The 26,960-nt window shown below is 53.9% G+C and overlaps 1 protein-coding gene and 1 pseudogene across 3 annotated transcripts in view; both read left to right on the forward strand.

The window, feature by feature from the left end:
• The window catches only part of LOC135972145 (microtubule-associated protein 2-like), a 957,474-nt gene that overhangs the window by 190,154 nt on the left and 740,360 nt on the right, over positions 1–26,960 (forward strand). The gene's annotated exons all lie outside the window — the stretch shown is intronic.
• On the forward strand, positions 9,215–26,665 carry LOC135974195 (lanosterol synthase-like; annotated as a pseudogene).

Raw genomic sequence — 26,960 nt, forward strand, 5'->3', positions numbered from 1 at the left:
TATCCAGCCCAGTTCCCCTCAGGTGTAGCCTATCAAGTTAATTGACCCCCTTTTCAGCCTCATTAACCCTTTCAAGGCTGGTCAGGGTTGAGCACCCCGTCACACACCCCTCCGAGTCACAATCCCTCCCTGCTTCCTGCTTATGCTGTTGTGGGATAGTACGTGGCTACTGGCCTACACCAGAATAAATTGCACCTTCTGGGCACTAGACAATATGATGGGCTGTCAGGAGTCAAGGCTCCACCCACTGTACCCTGACCCCAAGGCCTGGCTATTCTACGCAGGGGTGGGGGTGTTCTTATCCTCCTGCACCAGTGGAGGAGCTCATGAGCACATCCCTGGGGCTGGTCAGCGACCCTCAGCCTGTCTAAAATATCAATATTTGCCAAACTGAAAAGGACAAAATGGGGGGAGAGGCAATGTGTGGGACTGGGTGTGTGTGAAAAGTGCCTGCCCGATAGCCAGTGTGTGCGGTGCTGTACGGCAAGGGGTAGTGTGTGTGTGTCAACCAGACATGGGGTCGGAGACAATTCCAGTGGGACACTATAGGCGCTGGGTCTCTATCCCACACTAAAGGGGCTTGGAACAACATAGCAATTCAGGGCTCAATCATAAGCCACCCTGTGTCCTGCACAAGGGATAAACGGGCATTGCCATTACTCCCACGCCTGGGCAGGGAGCCGGCAGGCAGGGGCAGGGAGCCTGCGGTGCCTTGACACCCCCTGCCCCCAGTGTGCTGGACTTGGCAGCGGAACTGGCACAGCGAGGGAAGTGACCTCTGCTAGGTAGAGGGCTGGCACCGCTCAGTCCCAAGGAGCCAGGAACCAGGCTGTCCCACTGAGAGTCAGCTGCTCCTTGGGCAGCACTGAGACATGCTGCCCCTCCCAACATGCTTGTGCCAAATCCACCAGAGGCAGCAGCTCACATGGTGAGATTGAGCCCACCCTTCCCTGGCACTGGGCACAAGGGCTGGTAGTTGTCCTAAGGTAGTGAGCCTGCACCTACTCCTCTCTGGGTCAGGCATTAGATTCCCCCTTTGCTTATGTGTTTCCGGCAGCACCTGAGCCAAAGACCCAAGTGCACACACAGGAGTTCTGAGACCATCCACATGGAAGGATATTAGGCCAGGGAACGGACCAACAGGCTGATGGGATGGGAACTGAAAGGAATTCAACAGCAACGGTGAAAAAACAATGCACAATCCCTTCCCCCACCTCCAGGGGTGCCGCTAACCCATCCGGTGGTGTGCGCACAGCTGAGTTGCGCTAGCTGGGTGAGATGTCTGCTCAGTTTGGACCTCCGGCCTGGTGGGGTGCTGCTCCTCGGCCTCCACCTTCCCTTGGGACTCGCCCAAAGTGCTCGCACCAGCCCCAGCCTAGCTTTGCCAACCACAGCTTTAACCCCTTCCACCCTGCTACACTGACCATACCGCAAATCCCCCATCTTTGGTAATTTAGGGTATGACTCAGTATTGCTACAGTCTGTGGAAGTCACTGAGGTCACTGTATGAGTGGAAGATTAGCTGTGGCATTGAATACACAATGGTTTAGCCACTGTAACATCCCCTTGCTTGGGGTTCTTTGGAGCTTGGTTCCTTAGCTAAAGAACAGATTTCAGAATCCTTAGAAATTGATCCGATTGATTACTAAAATGGTTATTTAGTTCTTAAATTCGAATGACAGAACGTAAAAATGCTGGCTACAGGATAGTATTTACAAGGTTTAAGAGAATGGATGTAGCATAGAATATTAGAACTTAACAAGCAATAAGAAATCAAATCCCAATACATCAGTCTTATCAAAGAGTCTGATTTTAGTCCTGTACTCTTCTGGGCAGGTGTTTTGGTACAGTAACTCCCCACTTAACGTCCTCTCGCTTAACGTCGTTTCGATCTTACGTCCCTGCTCAGTTACAGAACATGCTCCATTTAAAGTTGTGCAGTGCTTCGCTATAACGTCGTTTGGCTGCCTGCTTTGTCCACAGCTGGCAGCCCCCCATCAGCTCCCCTATGCCCCCCACCAGCGCCTCCTGCCCGCCGGCAGACCCCGCGGATCAGCGCCTTCCCCCTCCTCCCCCCGCCTCCTGCCCGTGGCAATCAGCTAGCTTGCGGCGTTCAGGAGGGAGGGGGGAGGAGCGAGGACTCCGCGCGCAGGCTCCCCCTCCCTCCTGCCTCCTGAACACCGCAAGCCAGATGATTGCCACGGGCAGGAGGCAGGGGAGGGAGGGGGGAGGACGCGGTGTGTGGAGTAAAGGGGGGAGGGGGGAAGAAGAGGCGGGTTAAGGGTGGGGGTTTGGGGAAGGGGTGCAGTGGGCAGGCCGAGGGGTGAGCCCCCCGGCCCCTGGTGCTTGCAGAGTAGGGAAAGCTGCCACTGGTGCTGTGCAGTGTGCTTCTAGTCTACAGCACCTTCAGCCTCCTTGCCTGCCTCATTGTCTCTAGTGCCAATGGGCTGTGCCTGTGTGGGGTAAGGCGGGGGCACCTCCCAGCTATAGTACTGCACTGTACTGTATGGCAAAAAAATTTCCCTGGACCCTAACCCCCCATTTACATTCATTCTTATAGGGAAATTGGATTCGCTTGACATCGTTTCGCTTAAAGTCGCATTTTTCAGGAACAGAACTACACCGTTAAGTGAGGAGTTACTGTGTACGTTTACACTTGACTTGCCAGAGTGTGTGCTCCTTTCTATTTCCCTCAGCAGGGTATGTCTTTCCATTTTTAATGCCTCTAACCACCTTTTTTACTCTGCTGTTTAGCCACGGTGGCATTTCTTTGAGCCTCTTACTGTTTTTTATTGGGAGTTCACATTTAGTGTGAGCCTCTGTTATGGTGTTTTTAAATCGTTTCCATGCAGCTTACAGGCATTTTACTCTTGGGACTGTTCCTTTGAATTTCCATGTAACTCGCTTCCTCACGTTGGTGTAGTTCCCCTTTTGGAAGTTACATGCTAATGTAGTGGGTTTCTTTGGTATTTCTCCTCCTATTAGGAATGAATTACATTATGGTCGCTATTATTGAGCGGTCCAGCTATATTAACCTCTTGGACCAGACCCTGTGCTCCACTTAGGACTAGATCAAGAATTGCCTCTTCCCTTGTGGGTTCCAGGACTAGCTGCTCCAAGCAGCAGTCATTAATGGTGTCTAGAAGTTTGATCTCTAGATCCCATCCTGAGGTGACCTGTTCCCTGTCAATATGGGGATAGTTTAAATCCCCCATTATTATTGGTTTTTCTGGGGGGTTTTATAGCCTCTAATCTCCCTGAGCATTTCACAGTCACCTGCAGCATCCTGGTCAGGTGTTGGTAGTATATTCCTACTGCTATTCTCTTCTTAGTCAAGCATGGAATTTCTAGCCATAGAGAGTCTGTGGTACAGTTTGATTCATTGAAGATTTTTACTATACTTGACTCTGCTTTCTTTCTGACATAGAGCCACCCTTCTCCCCCTGCGGGTGATCTACTCTGTCACTTCTATGTATTTTGTACCTGGGTATTAACTGTGTCCCACTGATTATCATTGTTCAACCACGTTTCTGTGGTGCCTATTATATCAATATCCCCATTGAATACCAGGCACTCAACTTCACCCATCTTAGCCTTTCTACTTCTAGCACTTGTATACAAGCACTTATAAAATCTGTCAATATTTTGTTGTCTGCCTTCATGTGGTGTAATTGAATGGGACTCTTTTCTGTTTGAGTTTTTCTCTTCTGCTCCTACCTGTACATTATCAATCTCTATCTTCTCCACTTTACTAGGATATAGAGGCTCCCCATGAATAGATACACCCCTTAGTATGTGCCTATCTGACCTGTGTGATCCTCCTCACCTGTCAGCTTTCCCCCAGCCCTTAGTTTGCAAACTCCTCTAAGTCCTTTTTAATTTTACATGCCAGCAGTCCGGTTCCAGTTTGGTTTAGGTGGAGCCCATCCTTCCTGTATAGGCTCCTCCTTCCCAAAAGGTTCCCCAGTTCCTAACAAATCTAAACCCCTCCTCCCTACACCATCGTCTCATCTATGCATTGACACCCTGCAGTTCTGCCTGTCTAACTGGCCCTGCGCATGGAACTGAAAGTGTTTCAGAGCATGCGCCTATGGAGATCCTGGACTTTAATCTCTTCTTAGCAGCCTACATTTGGCCTCCAGGACCTCTTTCTTACCTTTCCCTATGTCACTGGTGACGAATATCCCACAATCGACAACTCCTCCCGAGAACTGCACATTAGTCTATCTAGATGACTCAAGAGGCCTGCAACCTTTGCATCCAGCTGACAATTCACCATGCAGTTCTCCCAGCCATTACAAACCCAGCTATCTATATTTCCAACAATCAAATCCCCCGTTACTACTACCTGTCTCTTCCTATTAACTGGACTTTCCTCCCTCGGAGAGGTATCCTCCATGCAAGAGGACACCATGACATCATCTGGAAGGAGCATCCCAATTATGGGATCGTTTCCCTCTGCTCCAGTTAGATGTTCTCCTTCCCCAAGACCTTCGTCTTCCTCAACAGCACAGAGGCTGTCAGGCGGTCGGTGGGACTGGTCTACTGTGTCCCTGAGAGTCTCATCTATGTACCTCTCTGTCTCCCTTAGCTCCTCCAGTTCAGCCATTTCTGGCTCAAGAGCCCATACTGTGTCTCTGGAGGCCATGGGTTGCTTGCACTGAATGCACACACATGCCACCTGCCCACAAGGTAGGTAATTGTACATGCCGCATTCAGTGCAATAAACTGACTAGCCCCCACCCTGCGGCTGGACTGCTCCCCCCAGTATTTTTATTCTTGCAGGGGGGGTTGGGCGGGGCGTTATTGACCTAAGTTTAAAATATGTATGTTGGGGTATCTGGCTCTCATGTTTCCTTTCTAAACTCCCTCACAACGCCCCCGTTTGCTGCTCCTGTTCATTAGCTCCTCTGGTTGTTTAGCCAATATTTAATAATGGCCTCCTCAGTCTAGCAGAGAAAGGTCTAACAGGCTCCAGTGGCTGGAAGCTGAAGCCAGACAGATTCAGACTGGAAAGAAGGGGTCAATTTTGAACAGTGAGAGTATGTAACCACTGGAACAGCTTACCAAGATTGGCTGTTTATCTAACAGATCTGCTGTAGGAATTACTTGGGGGAAGTTCTCTGGCCTGTGCTATGCAGGAAGTCAGAGGAGATGATCACCGTGGTCCCTTCTGGCCTTAAGTATCAGAGGGGTAGCCGTGTTAGTCTGAATCTGTAAAAAGCAACAGAGGGTCCTGTGGCACCTTTGAGACTAACAGGAGTACTGGGAGCATAAGCTTTCGTGGGTAAGAACCTCACTTCTTCAGATGCAAGTAATGACCTTCTGGCCTTGAGATCTATGAATCTATGGATAAATTACTGCGTTAACCTCCATGAACAAACCTAGCCACCACACTGGGTCTGTGTCCCTGGGGATAGCACAGCAGTGCTGGATAGAGTTCTCTGCCTCAGCCAAGTGATGCTCCTTCTCCAAACAACAGCCTGCTTTTCCTCATCGCCATGGTCACAGGACCACTCGTTCCCAACACAGACTCAGGAAAAGGTCACCTCTTGGAACTCAAGGACATACAGTTCATTAACACCCACTCCTGATTCATAGCAGCTTTGGTGAACTCCCATGGCTCCTGTGAGCCTGTGTTTGGATTCAGTGACTTTGGGTAGAATGGGATTGTGTTTGGCTATTTACTTTTCAGTGGCTCCTCTGTAGCATTTTTGTGGTGCCACTTCTGCCTTCTCCAACGAAAACAGGCAATAAAGCGATGTCTCCTGATTTGATTATGAATCTCATAATAACTGGTGTCTTTCTCAGAGCTCCTGCTCCCAGGCTCATGGGATGGCAGGAGAATCTCAGCTGTTGTTACAAAAAACAAGGAAGTTTCTAGCCCACATGGTTGTGAGAAGCTGGGCAATGTCATTCAGGGGCACCCTAAAAGGGTCAAAATCAGAAGGCAAATAGAGAACCCCCCCATTTATTAGCTTGAAAATCAAACGCTTTTTAAAAGCCGATCTCATGATTTTGGGGGCTGACCTGTGACTTGAACGCTGTGGGTTGTGAGGACTGAGGAAGTCACCTCCTGTGCTCGGTGAAGAGGGAGCTTTACAGTGCAGGGCAGTGGATCTGACAGCGCACCCCAAGTCCCCCCGGTGCCTGGGCCTCACGAGGACAGCGGGCAGGATGCTGATACATGGCACTGCCATTTCTTAGTGCAGTGCATGGGCACGGGGTGTGATGGGTACCCTGGGAGCCCTGCCTGTCGCCTACCCAGCCCCCGCAGGCCTCTGGCACATTTTGGGGGGCTGCAGCTAGCTCACAGGGCTGGTGCAGTGCTGGGCTCAGGTGATCTGTCTGACCTGCCCGTTGTGTGCCAGGCAGCGTGGAACCCCAGGGCAGTGGCTGGCAGGGTGGGAAGGGGCGGGGAGTGAAGCAAGAAGACCAGCCGGGCAGCCTCAGCTTTGGCAGCCCCGCCGATGAGTCACAGTGCAGGGGTTGGGGCTGGTTTTGGGGGGCCCTGCACTCCTTGGGGATCTGCCCAAGCCACCTGCAATCCCCCCGTCAGCTGCTAGAGGTTGCTGTCATGCCAGTGCTGCAGGGGGCCATGGCCACTGGCAGCCCCCTGCCCCCCACCCACCCCCAGCAGAGGCTGCTTCTGTTCATGGTGCCAGGCAAGGGAGGCAATGGAGACACAGACCCCTTCCCTGCTGGCTGGAGACAAAGGGTGGCTGCAGGAGTTGCTGTGGACGTGAAGCAGGAGGCTGGAGGAGCCAGCGTTGGCAGGGCTGTCCGCCCTCGTGGCTTCATTACCAGGCCCATGACATTTCCTTTTGACTCCCAGCCCTGCCCTGGAGGCGATTCATTACATGGGAATCTCAGCTTCCATTTGAATGCACAGAGAAGTTTCTAGCCTTCGTGGCTGTGCAGAAGCGCCGGGAAACGTGAGCCTAGTGCAGCCGCATGGCTCACCCCCGGAGGATTGAATCACCGTGGCTTGGAGTCTGAGACTAGATGAACATTTTCCGGATCCAATTAATCCAGTTTCTAGCACAGGTGCTGTGGTGTGTTGATAAGAGGATGGGGGATGGTCAGTCTGGGTGACTGTCTCACTCCTCCCCTGGCTCTGGGGTGAGTGAAGCTTCTTTCATGAGCCACGGGGAGAACAGGATTATCTGCATTGCCCCGAACATGCTCATAACACTTGCAGCTCTGCATTATGACACTGACTCTAATAAAATCTCATGCTTCAAGGCTTCACCCTTCACCTGCAGGGATCAGGAAGATATTTACTTCTCCATGCACAATCGTAATCTGGATTTTTTCTTTCTGAAGCATCAGGGATTGGCTAGAGCTGGAGACAGGACACAGGATGTGGTGGACCAGTGTTCTGAGAACCCTCTTTCGAGACGCCCGGCTGGTGTGCCTCGTTCACATTCTTGGGGTCAGACTGATCACCACATTTGGGGTTAGGAAGGAATTTTCCCCGGGTCAGACTGGCAGGGAGCATGGGGGTGGAGGGTGTCACCTTCCTTGGAAGCGTGAGGCCGGGATCGCCTGCTGGTATCATCTGGGCATGTCCACCCCATTGCAGGGGCCTCGCGCTCTCCTGGTCTCTGCTTGTGGCTCACAACAGTTTAGTCTCCTGAGGACAGAAATGCTTTAGTCTAATTAAAGTCACTGGGCTCAAAGCAGGGGTAACTGGATGAAATGTAAGAGCTTGACTTATACAGGAGCTCAGAGCGCTGGTCCCCCCTGTCTGGGGTCCTGTCTCCAGCTGTGGCCAATCCCCGATGGTTCAGAGGAAGGCCCAATCTGGACTTAAATTCTATAAGCTATAAATGGGAAATATGAAAACCCTGAACCATTTTTCTTTTGTAAATCGCTCCTGGTTTTTAAGCCTGGCGGTGCCGCACTGGGGAGCTGGAGAGGGCGGTGGGCTGGAGGAGGAAGGGGCGGCTGTGTAGGGGGCTGTGGCCTGCATTTGTGCAGATGCACCTTTTGTAGGTGTTCTCAGATTGAATTTCCCATCTGTGATTGTCTCCATGTGGCATGTGTGGCCAGGGAATTCACAAACCAGCAGCCAGACTGGGAAACATCTTTTCCAAAAACCCTCTTCTTTTGGGGCCAATCGTGGGGTTTATTAATGCTTGGGGTTGGCAGTAGGGGTTCCCTCACCCCCCACCCCCTACAACTCCCACATCCAGCTCCCAAGGCCTCCCCTCAGCAACTCCCTTCTCAGGCTTAGGTGGGAAGAAGTAGCAGTGGGACATATCTTTGGCTATTGAAACTCACTCACAGCTGCACACTTATTTTTCATAAGATTCTGAGCCTTGGAGGAAGAATATGAAAATCAGGGGACACTTTTTAGATCTTTGGGAAGCTTAATTTGATTTCAAGACAGCCCCTTGCAGCCCGCTGGTATGCAGCGGGATTGCGACATCACTGGTCAGCCAGCCAGCCATCAGATGGTTGCCATTATTCGCTGGCCAGCTGTGCTGCAGACCAGTCAGCTGAAATTCTGCAAAACTCTCTTGGCGTTTTCTGGCATTTTCATCTGCGTTCCCGGGGGATGATTATTTAATGCTGCTGGGATTTTGTGTAATTAAAGATGTTAAGAAACTTGGCTACGTAACTTATTATTTTAAAATAAACAAATCACATGGCCAGATGAGACAACACTGCCCTGAATTTTTAACAGAGGCTATTGGACCTCCTAGGTTAACAGCTACAATCGTTTAATAGCTGACAGATGCTGCATTAGGGCTCTCTGCTGTACCACACATATGCCCAGGATTGCAAGATCCCCCAGGCAGGGACTCTGCTTTTCCGGGTGCTATGTAAATAGTCATTAACGCTATGGATTAACTGCGGGCAGGAACGGACACAGTGGTTTGAGTGCTTTGATCATACCTGATTTCTCCTTCCTAACGTGCAGGCTGCACCATCCACGGGGCTGCTGTCCCTGGGGCACACCCTCCCCTCAGCACAGGAGCTGCCATTCCCCTTGATTCAGCAGGGAGCATGCCCCTGGACACTTCCTAGGGAGAGCGAGCTGCCCCCCTCCCCACACACACTTTTCCTGCCGTCTCCACCCACCAGTGGGGAAGAGCCCCCAGGTCAATCTGCCCCGCTCCCTACTGTGTCACAACCTGTCTCCTGGTTGTTTGGCTGTACAGTGCCAAAGTGGGTGTGGAAATATCTTTTATTAGACCAACTTCTGTTGGTGAGAGACACATGCCTTCCAGCTTACACACAGCTCTTCTTCACGTCTGGGAAAGGTACTCAATGTCACAGCTAAATACAAGGTATGTCAGCCGGGTCTGAATGAGCTCTCATAGAATCATAGAATCATAGAATATCAGAGTTGGAAGGGACCTCAAGAGGTCATCTAGTCCAACCCCCTGCTCAAAGCAGGACCAATTCCCAGCTAAATCATCCCAGCCAGGGCTTTGTCAAGCCGGGCCTTAAAAACCTCCAAGGAAGGAGACTCCACCACCTCCCTAGGTAACGCATTCCAGTGTTTCACCACCCTCCTAGTGAAATAGTTTTTCCTGATATCCAACCTGGACTTCCCCCACCGCAACTTGAGACCATTGCTCCTTGTTCTGTCATCTGCCACCACTGAGAACAGCCGAGCTCCATCCTCTTTGGAACCCCCCTTCAGGTAGTTGAAGGCTGCTATCAAATCCCCCCTCATTCTTCTCTTCTGGAGATTAAACAATCCCAGTTCTCTCAGCCTCTCCTCATAAGTCACATGCTCCAGACCCCTAATCATTTTTGTTGCCCTCCGCTGGACTCTTTCCAATTTTTCCACATCCTTCTTGTAGTGTGGGGCCCAAAACTGGACACAGTATTCCAGATGAGGCCTCACCAATGTCGAATAAAGGGGAACGATCACGTTCCTCGATCTGCTGGCAATGCCCCTACTTATACAGCCCAAAATGCCGTTAGCCTTCTTGGCAACAAGAGCACACTGTTGACTCATATCCAGCTTCTCGTCCACTGTGACCCCTAGGTCCTTTTCAGCCGAACTGCTACCTAGCCATTCGGTCCCTAGTCTGTAGCAGTGCATGGGATTCTTCCGTCCTAAGTGCAGGACTCTGCACTTGTCCTTGTTGAACCTCATCAGGTTTTTTTCTGCCCAATCCTCTAATTTGTCTAGGTCCCTCTGTATCCGATCCCTACCCTCTAGTGTATCTACCACGCCTCCTAGTTTAGTGTCATCTGCAAACTTGCTGAGAGTGCAGTCCACACCATCCTCCAGATCATTAATAAAGATATTAAACAAAACCGGCCCCAGGACCGACCCTTGGGGCACTCCACTTGAAACCGGCTGCCAACTAGACATGGAGCCATTGATCACTACCCGTTGAGCCCGACGATCTAGCCAGCTTTCTATCCACCTTACAGTCCATTCATCCAGCCCATACTTCTTTAACTTGGTGGCAAGAATACTGTGGGAGACAGTATCAAAAGCTTTGCTAAAGTCAAGAAATAACACATCCACTGCTTTCCCCTCATCCACAGAGCCAGTTATCTCATCATAGAAGGCATCTCTCCCCTGACATCTAATGATGGATTGGGGGAGAAGATGTCAGGAACTAACCTTGTTTGCATAGACACACCGGCTCTGTCTAGGTGTGCAGCGTGATGGAACTGCTTTGTCCAAATGATCACTTTTGGCTGGTTTTAGATTGCAAGTCACTTTGTTATTGGGAGCAGGGGTAATAAGGTGTTGTTATCCTTGTGTGAATCAAGGGGAGCAGAACTTGGCATGCCCTGATTGAGGGGCTCACCCGCAACTGAACTGCACTCACTAAGCAGGGGTTGGGGTGCCAAAGCCAAGAGGAGATGAGAAAGGGTAAGAGTAGGTGTTTCTGCTTGGGGGTGTGGTTGCTGCATAAGGGTCCTAGACACTATTTGACCCTTCCCCTCTCCACTGTTCAATGACAGAGCTGATTAAGACTCAATTGAGAGTCTTTTGTTGTGGATCACGAGAGCTGAAATCACTGATAACCAGGTCTAAGCATTAGCTCTGCTCTGGGACAGGATCTCTGGTAAAAGAGACTGTCCTAGTGTGAGGCTCCCCCACTAACTGCTGAAATCACTGAGAGCAGTGTTAAGCGGTGGGACCTCAAGATCTTCCAGAGGTTGCAGCAGAGAGGGCAGTGATGGAGTGAGTGATGGCGGAGTGGCCGATAGCAGAGCGAGCGGCTGACAGTGGAGTGAACAGTTGACTGAGCGGCTGAGGGTGGAGTGAGTGGCTGACCAAGGAGCAAGCAGTGGCGGAGTGAGCGGCCAATGAAGCAGCTGACAGCAGAGCGAGCAGCTGATGGTCGAGCGGCAGCTGAGGCATTGCTCGCTGCTTCCCCTCTCCTCCCCGGGGTGGGAGGTGAACTCCTCGCTCTAGGTCTTCGCTGACCAAGGACAACTGTGAGTGGGGTGTGGTGGGGGGAGAGGGAAGTGGCAGGGTAAAGGGACTTTTGTTTGTTGAACTTTCACACTGCAAGGTGAGAGATTGAGGAAAAGGACACTGTCCAGTGTACTCTGGAGTGGGTGTTTTGTTCATGGTTATATGTTTTCAAATCATGCTTGTGACATGTGACAGGTCCCTGGGGCAGGTTCGTGGGGACGAGATTGTAAAGTTTCTCTTGGAGTTGTTTGGGAAGGATTTAATGACCTCCTCTAAGCACTGGGTGAACTGTGGCCGGGCTGGTAGAGGGGGTGGTGCTGCAGTGCTGTGGGCTGAGTGGTTAGCCCAAGCGTCCCAGCTGACGGTGCTCCAGGTGCAGGCCCAGGGATCCCTCCCATGTGGGCGGATGTCCGGCCGGTAGCGCTGTCCTGGCAGCTGGCGTGCTTGTGAAGGGTTTCTCTGCCAGGGCACATGCTGTGCCGGCGGGGGTGGGGCTGGCAGGGTGGCCAGGGAGGGGTCTGTCGCTGCTGCCAAGCAGCCAGAGCTGAGGCACCGCCAGCCAGTAGCACAGCGGGGCAGGGCCGGGGGCGAGGAGGCGGAGTTGGCGCTGCCAGGCACGCGTGGGCCCATGTCTGCCGAGCTGGGGAGCCTGTTTCTGTCCCAGCGGCTCCCGGAGGCCGCAGTTGGGCCGAGCCCCTGTGCTCGGAGCTGTACGGCTCTGTGTAATGCTGCACAGCGTGGTGCCACGGCGTCACTGGCCTGTGCAGTGCAGCACCCACCCGCCAGCCGGGGCCGGGGCTCTTAGGAATCCAGAGACATTTTAAATCCATGAACTGCCCCACTGCTCCCAGCATGGAGGGAGGTGACAGAGCTGCCACATGGGTCGATGGGAAGCTCTCCTAGAACTTGGCGCTCTGGTTGCTGCGAGGACAGCGTGGGATGGGAAGGTGCCAAGAAAGGGGAGCGCTGTCAGAAGTAGCCCCCCTGTATGGGACCGGTTGAGGGTCTGTCAAGTGCTTGCTCCGACAGCACGGTGTGGAGTGGTCAAAGCCAAGCAAAATGACATTGGCCCAGCTGTTGCTCCGAGGACTTTCCACTTCCCTCTTGTTATTTTGAAAAGTTTGCAAAGTTTAAGTGTTGGCAACCAGCTCGTGGCTCAGTGCAGAGCTCTCTGGGTTCCATGTCTATTGCTAATGCTGCAGCAGATGTCTGCACTGGCCCTGCACGTCCCAGGGCACTGACTGCCCGATGCTCAGAGCTGGCAATGCTTGGTGACATGCCTGGGATTTGTCTGGTTCCCTGTGGTCTCTCCAGGTGTTTGCGGAGAAGGGGCGGCCCGTATAAAACAGAACCTGCGAGTGACCTCACCCGCTGGCGACTGAGCAATGAAGAAGGGCGGCAGAGTTGGCGCTACCTGGAGGCTGGCGAGGCACGTGAGCGAGAGCAGAGCGGGCTGGAGGCTCACTGCCTAGGCTTGGACACAGTGAGTGGCTGATTTTCGCTCGCAGCGCAGTGTTTGACAAGGCTGGGAAAGGGGCACCCACCTGAACCCCATGCTCGTATGGCCGGCTGTAATTCCCCTATTGCTGCCATTGTCTCCTGCCCCCAAATGCTGAGTTGTTGTCTCTGAAGCAAGGCTTCTTTTCAGTGACTGTCTTGGATTCACATGCTTGCTAATTCCACCGGGCAGGCACAGGTGGTGCTGGCATCAGGGGCAGAATTCACAACCTCATGCCAACCTGGTTGTATTTGTTACTGGAGAAGAGGGGAGGTGTCACAGCCCCCTGCCTGGAGCCCTGGAATCTGGCCCCTGAAAAAGGGAGCGGGGGGGGGGGGGGACGGGAGACGGGGACTGTTTACACTGCTCCCTGCCTGCCTGCTGACCCACGCTGGGCTAGGCAGGCCTGTTCCTCTCTGCGGATTACACTGCTCTACAGCCAAAATGCTTCTGAAATAAATGTAGTCAAACGTTACTAATTCTGGGTCACTGAGAACGAAAATGATGCTTAAAATTGTTGATTGGCTCTAGTTTTCAAGATATGCTATTGGGTCAGTATATACGACTCTTGACTTGGGAATGGCCGAGGATAAGTGAGTTATAAAGGGAAGGGATCTCAATTTAAACCAGAAATGACTAAAATACATCTTTGACTGGATCTATGAATAAATCTATGACTGGGTTTGGACAGTACTTGCTTTTTAGGCAAAACAATGAATGATGCAATCTGAAGCTGGTATTGCGTCATACTTGATATGAATTGAATCATGTTATTCCTAGAAGTCATGGATGATGCAATCATAACGAAGCTTACATCACTCTGCTGAACAAATTGCCCTATATCAGCTCTAGAAATCATACAGTGTCGTGGTCTCTTATTTGTCAGTGTTTAATTTTGCAAAGGGACACATTTCTGTTTAGCCAAAGTGAGCAGAGGTGCCTCGTACTTGTGTGAACAGTGCAGATAACTTCTGCTATGTTTGTGGTGAAGTGACTTTTGCATCACAAAAGCGCAGTATAACCACTATGGTTAACAAAGCCTATCACCTTTATTTTGGCTGCAAAATTGGAGATCAGGACAAGAGGTGGGCCCCACACATATGCTGCAACACTTGTGCAACAAATCTTCGCCAGTGGTTGAACAGGAAAAGGAAATCTATGCCTTTTGCAGTGCCAATGATTTGGAGAGAGCAACAGATCATACCAGCAATTGTTACTTCTGCATGGTGCCTCCAGTTGGGAAAGGTGTGTCAAAGAAGAAAAAGTGGACCGTGCATTATCCAAACATTCCATCAGCTATATGCCCAGTACCCCACGAGGAAGGACTGCCGGTTCCTGATGCACCAGAATCATTCTCACTTGAGTCAGATGAGGAAGAGGAAGAGGATGAAACTTCTGGTCCTGAACCATCAATGTCACAGGACCCACATTTTCTCCCATCCTCCTCCTCTGAATAACACCTCATAGCACAAGGTGAACTGAATGACCTTGTCAGGGATTTGGAACTACCCAAGAGTAAGGCAGAGCTGTTGGGCTCCTACAGCAGTGGAATCTCCTGGCAGATGGTGTTAGGGTTTCCATGTTCCGTGACCGTCAAAAGGATCTTGTCCCATTCTTCTTCATGGAAGGTGATCTTGTAGCCTGCAACAACATCGATGGTGTGATGGCAGCCCTCAACATCGTTCATGATCCAGATGAGTGGAGACTGTTCATTGATTCATCGAAGACGAGTCTTAAAGCTGTTTTACTGCATAATGGCAATGTTTTGCCATCAATTCCAGTTGGTCATGCAGTCCATATGAAGGAAACCTATGACAACATGAAACAACTTTTGAGCTGCATAAACTATGACCAACATATGACCAACGCAGCTTTGTGGCGATTTGAAAGTTGTTGCTCTCTTGCTTGGTCTGCAGACTGGATACACAAAGTACTGCTGTTTTCTCTGCAAATGGGATAGTCGTGCAAGAGATTCCCACTACATCAAGAAAGATTGGCCACTCCGACAGTCATTGGAGCCTGGGAGGAAAAGTGTTCAGCATCCACCACTTGTTGAATCAAGGAAGATTTTGTTACCACCCTTACACATCAAGCTGGGTCTGATGAAGAACTTTGTCAAGGCCATTGACAAAACACTAGCAGCTTTCAAGTACCTCCATGGAAAATTTCCAAGGTTAAGTGAAGCTAAGATAAAGGTAGGTGTCTTTGTTGGTCCTCAGATTCGTGAACTTCTTCGAGATGATGCATTTGACCATGCACTGCGTGGCAAGGAAAAGACGGCATGGAAAGCCTTCCAGTTAGTGGCAATACATTTTCTCGGAAACAACAAGGCAGACAACTACAGGTTGTTGGTGGAAAACCTCCTCAAGGCATACAAAAGCCTTGGTTGCAACATGTCACTAAAGATACATTTTTTGCACTCTCATCTAGATTTTTTTCCACCGAACTGCGGAGCAGTGAGTGACGAGCACGGCGAGCGATTTCACCAGGACATTGCAACAATGGAGAAACGCTATCAGGGCAAATGGAGCCCATCAATGCTTGCAGACTATTGCTGGACAGTGACAAGAGATGCTCCATTTAATGAATACAAGAGACAAGCCAAGAAGCGCCGAGTAGACACTGAATAGGACTAAACTATGAACATAATAGTTTTTTGCCTTTTGTTTCATAATAAATTTTATTTATATAACCCTTTTGCTGATTTTTAAAGTGTTACATAAACAGGACAGGTGAAATATTATCATGTAAAGCAACCATAAACACATGAAAAGACCTAGGTTTACAATTTATGATTAAAACTCTATCTACACAATATACATAGACATTAAATGTAAAAACTTAAATATCTTAAAAACAGTAGCCAAGCAGTTGTTTTAATTGTCATATTTGAATTCAGCACATCAAAATACATAATAAATAGCACATTTTATCTCTGAAGCAGACGACTTCTCAAAAATTGTAGACCAGTGTTATGCACTGAATGACTCAGAAGGTGCTTCAAGGCAGCAAGTGTCCTGCTTGTATTCACACTCCTCTGCTCCCCTGCCATACCCTCTTCATCCCTATGCATGCTCTGCACAGTCGCTCTGTGCTGGATTTGGTGTCTGGTTGCTGGCGTTGCTACTAAGTATTGTGTGAAAGGCCAGTGCAGTGCAGGCCATGGGGGAGGTACACATACCCTGATTACCCGTGGGACTGCAATGCCGCCATATCCCACAGCACAAGGCACTTGATTCTACTGGTGTCTTGGCCGCTGGCCATTCCTTGTGCGCGAGCTGGAGCAATGCTCTTTTAATTTGTGTCTGTCCCTGCTCCTCTTCCTTTCTTTGCAGAGTAAGTTCTTCAAGGCCTTGCCCCAGGCCTGCACAGCCCAGGAAGCAGCGCTGAATGGGATGAAGTTTTACTCTGGCCTGCAGGCGGAGGATGGGCACTGGGCCGGTGACTGCGGGGGGCCCCTCATCCTGCTGCCAGGTACGGTGGATGAAATGGCTGCGCCATGTGCTCTGAGCGGCAGCACCTCCGCACAGAGTTACCTGCGTAGGGATGGGATAGCGGGTGCCAAGCAGGGTCCGGCAGCGTGGCCAGGGTCTATGGGGTCCGTGGCGCTTGCTCTTTGCTTAGCTGTCTGGGGATGATTCAGGGTCAGGCGCTGTCGCAGGCCTGGGCAGGGCAGCGTCTTGTCATTCCCCAGCACACTGGGTGCTAAACCTTAATGGCCGATCGTTTCCCCAAACAGTGACCTAGGAAATGCCCCGGCTGCATTGCACTACAGTTAATCCCCAGTGAACGTGTCTTTAATAATGAGCTGACGTCTGTTGTGAAGCACCAAGAACTACCCAGCCAGTTAAATCCCCCGTCTGGTTTTGCCGAATGGGGGCGGGGTCCTTTGGTGCAGTTCTGACCCCCACAGCCTGTTCCATCGCGGGGGCTGAAGCCGGGGATGCTAGGGAAGGTCATGTGGTTGTTACAGTCTGATGTGCATTCTGTCTGGACGGCCCTGATGACACTTTTGGGTTCCAGCAGATGACGACCTTGGAGCCATTTAGCCTGGGGTTGTAGCTGCTCCCTGTTAGCTATACGTGCAGTGCTTACTTGGGACTCCCTAGCTACAGTGATTTCTCATGTCCTGTGCTGACCATGAACAGGACACATGCTTCTCTGAACCAACTAGAGTGTCCCTAGTCTGAAATCGGGGGGTGGTTTGGCCTAAAGGGTGGACTGTTTTGTCCAACAGGTTTCCTGATCACCTGCCATGTTGCCAAGATCCCGCTGCCAGAAGAGTACAGGAGGGAGATGGTGCGTTACCTGCGCTCGGTGCAGCTTCCGGATGGAGGCTGGGGCTTGTGAGTAGCAGAGAAGTTCCTTTCTCCTTATTCCTGCTGCATTTGGGCGGGTTGTGCGTTCCAGACCCAGTTGACCAGGGGAATGGTTCCTATCTGTCTGTCCCTGTACAAAACAGTCAGTGAAAACAGTATAGAAATCTCAGAAGCCCCTTGCAAGCACAAAAGCCAGTTCCATTCCTGAGATGTCTGCCTCGCGCGTTGTTATCTGCTCTGATACAGCCTTATATCTCAGACATTATTGCCAGACATTAGGTCCTGCTCCACCTGCTTTGTGCTTCCCCTCACTAGCCCTCCCCGGGTCATGGCATTCCTGGATGGCGCAGAGCTGCTGTAGCGGCTCGAGGTTTGTTAGTGGGGTGGGCTGCTGGTCATTAAATACACTCGGGGAAGGAGGGCACAGAAACAAGGTGAGGGAAGCCTTCCAGCAGGCAGGCATGGACTGCCGGGAACATTGCTGGGGTGGTGTCAGGGCTGGTCTGCAGAGGCATTCTGGCTGTTAGGTGCATTCTGTCTTGGCTTCACTGGAGAAGAGTGTCTTTCCCGTCTCTAGGAGGAGGGTCTGTGATCATAGGCCTTGGTGAAAGGGGAAGCAATCATGGTAGAAACGTACGCCTGCACTGCCAGCTCTCCGCCATTGTCTAGGCAGGTTTCCCTATTCCAGCGGAGGTGAGGGGGACCCAGAGGAGCACTAGGAAACGAGGGAGAATGTTCAAAACTGGCTCATTTTCTGTGTCTCGCCTTCAACCTATTAAACAAAATCCCTGAAATCCCACCAGCCCCCAAGCTGGCCCCTGGGAGGGAAACACTCTGATTTCATTAGCAAATCAAGCCCCGCTTCATCGGCATTTCTGGGGTGACTTTAGCTCCGGCAGTGCCGCCGTACTGAATCACACAGCAACGCAACGGTGGGTGTTCGAAGTACTCGGCGTTGGCGTCATTCCGCCCCCCTTGCCTTGACGAGAGCACTTGCCTATGGCATCAGCGGGGACAGGCTAGGCCATGGCTGAGTCCTTTTGAAGCTCCCCCGCAGCATCCAGAGCTTGGCCTGGTGCTCCCTTCCATGTGGGAAGTGGCTCAGAGCTATGCTGAGAGCTGGAGCTGCAGGGACCTGGAGGCCAGCACGTGGCGTGACCAGAGCCCTCCTTCACCATGGGGAGACCACTAGAGTGAGGGGCTGGGAGCATTTCGTTCCCTTTTCCCAGCAGCATGGCCCAGGGCGGTTGCTTTTCAGTTAGTTTGCTCAGTTAGCTCTAACCCCCTGGGTAGGTTTGCCCCAATAAAACCAGTCTTGGTTGATTGCACGAGCGCTCGGCCATGTCTGACTTCCCTGCTCTCTGTATGTGGCAGGCACGTGGAAGACAAATCGACGGTGTTTGGCACAGCGCTCAACTACACGTCCCTGAGGATCCTGGGGGTTGGGCCGGATGACCCGGACCTCGTGAGGGCTCGGATCAACCTCCACAGCAAAGGTCAGCATGTGGCTGGAGCTCTTCGGCATCCTGTCCTCCCCCGAGCAGCCATGGGGCTGGGACTGTTGAGAAGGGCTTGCCCAGCTCCGAAGGGGTGAGTGGTAGGCGAGGGGACATGCGGCCAGAGTGGCATGAGCCTTTGCAATGGCTTGTCCTTGGCTGTATGGCAGCATGTGCAGTTCGCACGTTAGTTTCTGCCCTGCCGCCCTTAGCTTCTCCCAGCGTGGCCTGGCTGTCGCAGCACGTGTGGCATGTCACAGCCCATGCTGCATCCTGCTGTGCCAGCACCCTGCCGCGCTTACCTTCTGGGGTGACGGTGAAACCTCAGCTCCTTCACTGGTTGCAAACGCTTCCCAGGTGTCGTTTCTGAATGGCTGTGTCTGTCGGTGTGTAGTGCCCGTTGTGTGCCCGCCGCACCGGCTTGCCGCTCTCCAGGGTCCCTGGCCTGCCACACAACCAGACCAGACCAGGATTCAGGAGCCTCTGTTCATGCCCTGTCACATGGCAGGGTCCATGTCCCTGGCCCCCGTGGCTGCCGTCAGAGCCCAGATCTGTGTCTGTCTCTCCAGGGGGTGCTGTGGGAATCCCGTCCTGGGGGAAGTTTTGGCTGGCCGTCTTGAACGTTTACAGCTGGGAGGGAATGAACACGCTGTTCCCTGAGCTGTGGTAGGTGCTATTCTGTATCTGCAGAGTGTTTTGATTTTCAGTCCCAAGCCACAGCCCTGTCCCCTCGCAGCAGCACCCAGCAGAGAGCCCGACGCCGAACACCAGGGACCTGAGAGTAATCCCGGCCTGCACCAGTCCCCCATTCTCCCGCTCAGCCTGGGCCAGGAGGCTTCGGGCACGGAAACCAGGCACCATTCCTGGCATGGGGCGTGGGCTGATGTGGGAGGGATGTTCTGTTGATGACCTTCCCTCCCCCTCCAAGCTCGGCCCACCTGCTCGACCTCCAGCCTTCCTGCCCTCTCTGCCCGCCTCCAGACCCACACGTTGCGCTCTCCCCAAGTCCCTCCCTCCTGGGGCTGAACCTGTGCTGGGTCCTGACACAGTTCCTCCCCATTTGGCATGCCACGGCTGTCCCTCTCCTGGAGCTGGGCGTGCCGCAGACTCCCCCAGCCCTCAGGGACAGCTGGTGCCCGAGCTGGCCATGGGGCCAGGAGCAGGGGGCAGTGTGAAGCGAGGGAGTTCAGGCAACTGGCTGATTACAGGGAAACTAGTGGCAGCATTGCCCACTGGCATGTTCCCTGCTGGAGAGGCTGTTTATTCCCTGCGCCTCCCTCCGCACCCCGTTAACACGAACCACAGGGAATCAGATGCAGTCTGTCGGCAGAGGCCCTGTCCAGGATAACAGCCTCGCTGGGTTGCTGGGAGAGCCCAGAACGCTGTCCTCGGGCTGGAGGAGACAGTCTCCTGGCTCCAAACGAGGGCTCCAGCTTCTCTTCCAGGTCCCCCACACCCCAGGAGCATGGAGCAGCGATTGCCTGGGGTCGGTGTGTTGTCCTGTAGGGCTGCTCTAACGCTGAGGCAGCGGCTATCCTGGGCCCCGGGTGTCTCCTGGGCACATTACCCCTCTGACTGCCCACACCCCTGTCCTTAACTGTGCCGTGTCCCTGCGGCTCCACACTCCCCATCCCGCACGCTGCTGACAACGTCCCTCTGTTGTGTGACAGGCTGCTCCCGGCGTGGATGCCAGCCCACCCCTCCACGCTGTGGTGCCACTGCCGCCAGGTGTACCTGCCGATGAGCTACTGCTATGCCACGCGCCTGACTGCCGAGGAGGATGAGCTTGTCCAGAGCCTCAGACAGGTAAATGAACTCCCTGAGCACCCTCCTCACTCCTCACCCTGTGTAACGGTGGCCTGGAGACCCTTCCCACCATGGCCCAGCTGTGGCTAGTCGCATGGACCCGAATCTCCTCATTGGGCGCAAATCCCAGGGGCTGCAGCCCCTGGCAGTGCTTTGGTGGAGATCCCTGTGGGCTCGTTGTGATGTGATCCTCACATCAGCCCCTTGTTCCCCTGTCCCACCAGAGCTTCTGAGTCTTCCCCTTGCCTGGGCACTAACTGCGACGGCCCTGAGCCATGTCTCAGCAGCCCCGTGTCTGACACCTCTGTCCCTCATCTCTGTTACCAAAGAGGAGCACAGGGGTGGGAATCTCCCCTCATTCTCTGTGGTGAATCATAGAATATGAAGGGACCTCAGGAGGTCATCTAGTCCAACCCCCTGCTCAAAGCAGGACCAATCCCCTGACAGATTTTTGCCCCAGATCCCTAAATGACCCCCTCAAGGATTGAACTCACAACCCTGGGTTTAGGAGGCTAGTGCTCAAACCACTGAGCTATCCCTCCCCCCTGAAGACTTTAGCAACCCTGCTGCTCAGTGTCTCGTCCTCTCTGGTTGTTCCACTCACCCTCTGCTGATCTAGCAGGGCCAGCGACTCTCACCAGCTTTCTGGTTCTCCGGGACTTACAGAAGTTCCTATTTGCTGCTGGCCATTCTGGTTCCCTCTGAGCCTCCTTACGCCTTCCCTGTCACAGCTGATGCTTCTGTACATTGACGTAGTGTGGGCTGCATTTCTGCTCCTTCAGGGGGATGTTGCTTGAGTGAGCCACGTGGTCCTTCCATGCTTTCCCTTTCGCTTAGGGCTGAGGTACGACTGGCCCGTGCTAAGGTACGACTGGCCCGGGCTGGGTTGGGCCCCTTGATGTCGGTATGTGGCCATTGGCATGTTACCTCTGTGCAGCATCCCAGCTCTCGTTAGCAGATGGAAAGACTTTGCCTTCATAGGCGCAGTAGTAACCTTCCAAACAGGAGCTGCATGGAACCGATGCCCTGCTGTCTGTGACGACCCAGAGCTCGATTCATCACATCAAGGGACCGGTAGATCATCTAGTCAGGCTCCTGTGTAACGCAGGCCAAAGAATGTCACCCAGTTACTCTGGACTGAGCCCAGCGACGTGTCTGGCTGCAGTACAGTGTGCCCTCCAGAAAGGCAGCCAGTCAGGAGCTGAAGACATCAAGAGATGGAGAGTCTGCTAGTTCCCTTGGCAGCACATTCCGCTGGTTGATCACCCTCGTTGTTCACTGTTCGGGCCTTATGCTTCAGCCACTGGTTCTTGTTCTGCCTTTCTCCGCCCTTCGGTACCTGGTATCTTCTCCCTGTGAAGGTTCTTCTACCAGTCACCTGCCAGTCTTATTTCTGATACTCAGTGGTGAGGACAGTCACGGGGGGCCTGGGAGTGCCCGCCTTAAATAGCCCATGTAGGTGCCGAATTAATGCTCTTCCAGTGCTGGTAACCTTGGCTGATGGGAGGGGTGGAGGGAACCCTATGGGGCAGGAATTGGGGTGGGCTTTGGGGAAGGAAGGAGAGAGCTGGGAGGGCAAGTAGGAAGGAAAGCCAAGGGCAGAGTGTCTGGGGTCGTGCAGGGAGCAGACTTTCCCTGTGAATGCCACGGCAAGGTACTTGCCACACACTTGTTCACAATGCCTAAGGCCTGCACTTTCCAAAGGGAGGAGTGATTTTTGGGAGGCCCCGTTGGGCCCCCGGTAGGGGTCTGATTTGAGAGCACTGAGCTCTGCCCTTTGCGAATCAGACTTGGTGTCTCAGGCTGGGCACCTGACACTCCTAGGCCTGAAGGGGAGTTACGCCTTAGGGGCTGTCTTCTCCCTGCCCCCTGGGCTCCGGGAGCCCTGCTGTGAATTGGAGCGGGGTGGAGTCCTGCACACAGGCCTCCAGCCAGAATTAAGCTCTCCCTATTGCATGAGCATGCTCCAGCATGGTCCCCCCATTCTGGCCTGTGTGGGCCCTGGACCCCCCCCCCCTTTCGGGCTGTGTGCCCCCCCAGGCCACATGGGGCCCCGGTGCCCCCCTCAGGTGCTCTGGCACTATCTGAAGGTGCTTTCTCCTCTTGTTAACTCTCCTTAGTGTAAGCGGGGGAATGGTCCCGCTATTGTGGGGAACTTTCCTGGCTTCTGCACTACCCCGGTGAAGTGGACTAGCGAAAGGATCTGAGTCCCCACTCCCACTTCCTTTACCCAGAGGCCTCCCTGCCCTTGAGGGCTCCCCTTCCACTCTCCTGTCTGGCTGAGTCCTCGTAACCCCAACAAGGCTGGGCCCAGGATTCCTGGGGGGCTCGACCCCCAACCCTGCTGTGGTCACCTAGGACAGGGGCTAGGGCGTCCCCACTCCGGGGTACTCTCTTTGCACTGGGCACCTCCCTGACCCACTGATTATTCCATACAATTTAAAGCAAATACAAGTTGTTTAATTAACAATTAATTTTAAAAAAAGAATAAGGAAAAATGGTAAAGGTTAAAGGAAAACACATCACCCCGCTCTGTGGCAGGGAACATTACAAACAGTGTCTCTGGAACGTCAGGGCAGTTCAGTCTGTTCCTTGTAGGTCCCAGGCCTGCTTCTCAGGCCCTGTCTGTGCTGCAGGGACGCTGCGGGTTGGACACTTGCTCTGGTGGTAGCCACACGCTCTCAGGCTCTAGGTGGCAGGACCCTTCTTCCCAGCGTCGCCCCCGCCCGGTCGGGGTTATGATCCCCCTGCAAGTTTGGCCTGCAAGGCCTCTTGGCTGAGGTGTCTCCCTGTGCTGGGCCCACTGCCCAGGGTCCCCCTCACTCTCCCCAGCTGCTCACCACACTCGGACTGCACACGGCTCCGGACTGCCCCAGCCCCAGCTCCGGACTGCTCCAGCCCCGGCTCCAGCTCCACTCTGCCTCAGCACGGCTGCTGCTGCTCCTCTGCCTTCAGCTCCCTGGGCTGCTTCTCTGGCCTCTCTGGCTCTGGTTGCTGCAACTCTGCCCCCAGCACAGCACTGCTCTGCAGGCTGCTTCTGTGACTCTGCTCCCAGCTCTGACCTGCTCCCTGGCTGCTTGTCTGGCCCCTCTGGCTCTGGTTGCTGCAGCTCTGCTCCCAGGGCAGCTCTGCTATCTCTGGGCTGTGCTCTGGCTTTGGGGCTGCAGCTCTGCTCCCAGCAGCTCGGCTCGGGCCCCTGCTCTCTCCTTAGCTCGGCCCCACTCTGTCTGTCTCAGGCCATTCCAGCTCACACGGAGGACGGGACCCCCCCGGCCTCCTGACTCTCTGATTAGCCTGCCCGCCCTGTCAATCAGGCTGATCTGGAGCATTGGCCTCTCCCCATTGTTCCCGGGGACAGTCAGTCTCAGGCTCCTGATTTGCCATCGACCCTTCCCCTTTTAGTGCTGGGAGCTAGCCAACCAAAACACCCCACTGAATGTTAGTAAGGGGGCAACAGTCCCCTTACATTAGCAAAGGGTGCTGGGAGCAGCTCCCACATGGGACCTGTCCCGGTGGCTGGTGTGGAGCCACAGAGCGGGCCAGGCAGCGCTGCCCTCCGTCCCCGGTGCTGCCCTGCGTGCTCCGTGCTGTACTCCCCCTGGCTGCCAACGCCACCAGCCTGACACTTGCAGCTGTCTCATGGGTCTGTTCCCATGGCGCGCTAGTGAGCGGATGGCTAATCTCCCGCCTGCTCCCTGCCAGGAGCTGTACGTCCAGGACTACTCCAGCATTGACTGGCCGGCCCAGGGGAATAACGTGGCTGCCTGCGATCTGTACACCCCGCACAGCTGGCTGCTCACACTCGCCAATGGTGAGTAGGCCACTGGCTGGGCCTGGCCAGGGCAGGGCGGGGGATAGTTGATGTGCAGGTTGTTTTCTGACCCCACTGACGTGAGTCGCTGGCGGAGTTGAGAGCTGCCCCATAGCCTCACATCCAACCCCAGTGCAGCCCCCAAGCTTCCTGTCAGCCTTGCCCTGCCCGTGGGATCTCAGAGTGGCCAGGGACCAGAAGCTGGCAAGACTGTACATTACTAACCCGGGAGGGAATGCTTGTGCCTGACAAAGCAGTGCCCACCTGGCCTCAGCATGGTGCCACAGTTACTGCCCTGCCCAGTGGGCACGAGGGCAATCTGTGTGCGGCATTGGATCGCTCACTTCGGCCACGAGCCAGCAGCAGCCACCTGGGTCCAGCACGTAGGAAAGGCGCTGGGCTCTGTGCTGATTGCCGCTGGAGGAGGCTGAACCCAGGCCCATCCTGACTGTCGGGTGCCATTGGTGCTGAATCAGGGCTCACAGAACAACTCCAAACACTCTGTCTCTGAGGTGTCTGCGGAGGCTGAGTCCAGCGTGGGCTGTGTGCTGGGGCACTGAATGAATCTTAATACCTCAGGTTCTGTCCCCCACTCAGCAGCTTCCCACCTTCCCTCTGGTCCTGTCTTGGGCTGAGCAGAGGTGAAACAACCAGGGTTCAGTCCAGGTGTGGAGCGTTCTGGGGCTGTGTCCCTGGGGCTCTCGCCCTGCTCCCCCCAGAGCCCTGGCCAGCTGGGCAAGGGATGGGGGGAGCTCTCTGGGGCTCGGGGCCAGGCCCTGCTCGCACAGGAGTTGGAACCAGGCAGCTGGTAAGAGTTTCCTTATTGTGTCTCTCTTGTTCCCGTCTCAGCCATCCTGAACGTGTAGGAAGCCCACCACAGCGCCCGGCTGAGGCAGCGAGCCATCGCGGAGCTGTACGACCACATCAAGGCTGAAGACAGATTCACCAAGGCCATAAGCATTGGCCCGGTAGGCTGCTTGTTACCGTTCCCAACGAATCAACGGAGCTGGCTCCAATTCCTGCCCAGGTGCGGGAGAGACCGGCCTGGGACTCCCCAGCTCTGCACAGATGCCCTGCTGCTGGCACGTAACCATAGCAACCAGCAATCCAGGCAGGCTCAGGGCCTGCTGTGCTGGGCGCTGCACACAGGAGAGTTCACGGCGGATGACAAGGGCATGAGCAGGCTGGCGGGAGAGGAGAGCGTGAGCAACCGCTTGGACATTGTACAGTGGCAGTGGAGGCTGGGCGTGCCAGATGCCCCCCTCTGCAGAGTCTTTGCTGGGGACAGCTGGGGGGTGTGGAGTCAGCTGGTGGAAGGCCGTGGCTGGAGAGTGATCTCCTGCCCTGTGATGGGGAACGGACATGGGGATGCCAAGGGGTCCGTTCTGTGACCAGAGCCCCATGTAGACGTGCTCGCTCGCCTGCAGACAGCCCCCAGCCTGGGGTTTGCTCTGGGGCTGGTCACGAGGTCAGGTCATGCGGTGCAGGCCCAAGCCGAACACCACTGCGCTTTGCAGGGGAGTGACGCCTTCTCTCTCGGCAGATTTCCAAGACCATTAACATGCTGGTTGGCTGGTACGTGGATGGGGATGTTGGGGTCCACTAGGCATAGCTACCAGGTAACTCGGGAGAGTGGAAGGCCAAAAGTGCCGATGAAGCTCTTTTGCTCTGGGCCTATCTGAACCCCCAAACCCCATCTTGTGAACTCTCACCTACTTCTCTGCTAACTGTTTACATGCTCTGAAGTAGGCTGAAGCAGAAATGTAATGTCAGCTTTTTAGCAGATGGCTGCAGTTTCACTCACACTAGCAGAAATAATAGAGATAAGAAGCGGGGTAGTTAGTTTGCAGGCGTCTAATCCAAGGTCGCAAAGACTGAGAAAGTTTTCTCACAAGCTTATGTAGAGTTTATTCGAACAGTTGTCTGGAAGGGAGGGGTAAGGAGGAACAGCCAGACAAAGAGATGTATGCAAACAGTTTGGAGTATAAAAGGTAAACTTTGTTTGTATTTGTTGCACTGGATTTGAGACATGCCGGTCTCCTAGTGCCATTTCAGAGCTCTGAAATAAACTTGGCTTGCTTTCTCCCCTCGGTGTCTTTATTGGTGCCAAGCACACCGGGTGACGGACCATTGTTGTCCCCTCGAGCCCTTTAGGGCGGGCAACAGGGAGAGCTCTCCAGCCTTCCAGGAGCATGTCTCCAGGATCCCTGATTACCTCTGGTAAGGCCAGGCCCATGAACCTCCCTAGCCCTGGAGACAGCGCAGGGCTCAGCTAGAGAGAGCCACTCTGCCCCGCGCGGGAGTCCCCAGGCCCTAGCAGGGAACCTGCTGCCCAGACCTGCCATGGGGGACCCCGCTCTGCCCCCAGGGCCACCACGCTGCGTAGGCCCCATGAGCAGGGAGCTCTGTGCAGGGGACATGCGAACGGGGGGGTCTTGCACTGATCAGCAGCCAGCTCCAGACACTGGCTCCTTATTAGTGAGTCCCACTCGCTCCAGTTCTCCCAGTCAGGCTGGGAAGGGGCAGGCCAGGGCCCCCGGGGAACCTGCTGCAAGGCTGCCCCTGAAGCTCAGTACTCCGTGCCCCAGCAGCAGTGTTAGACGCCAGGGGGCTGTGGGAGGTT

Source organism: Chrysemys picta, chromosome 11 (assembly GCF_011386835.1).
Source record: "Chrysemys picta bellii isolate R12L10 chromosome 11, ASM1138683v2, whole genome shotgun sequence".
Taxonomy (NCBI): Eukaryota; Metazoa; Chordata; order Testudines; family Emydidae; genus Chrysemys; species Chrysemys picta.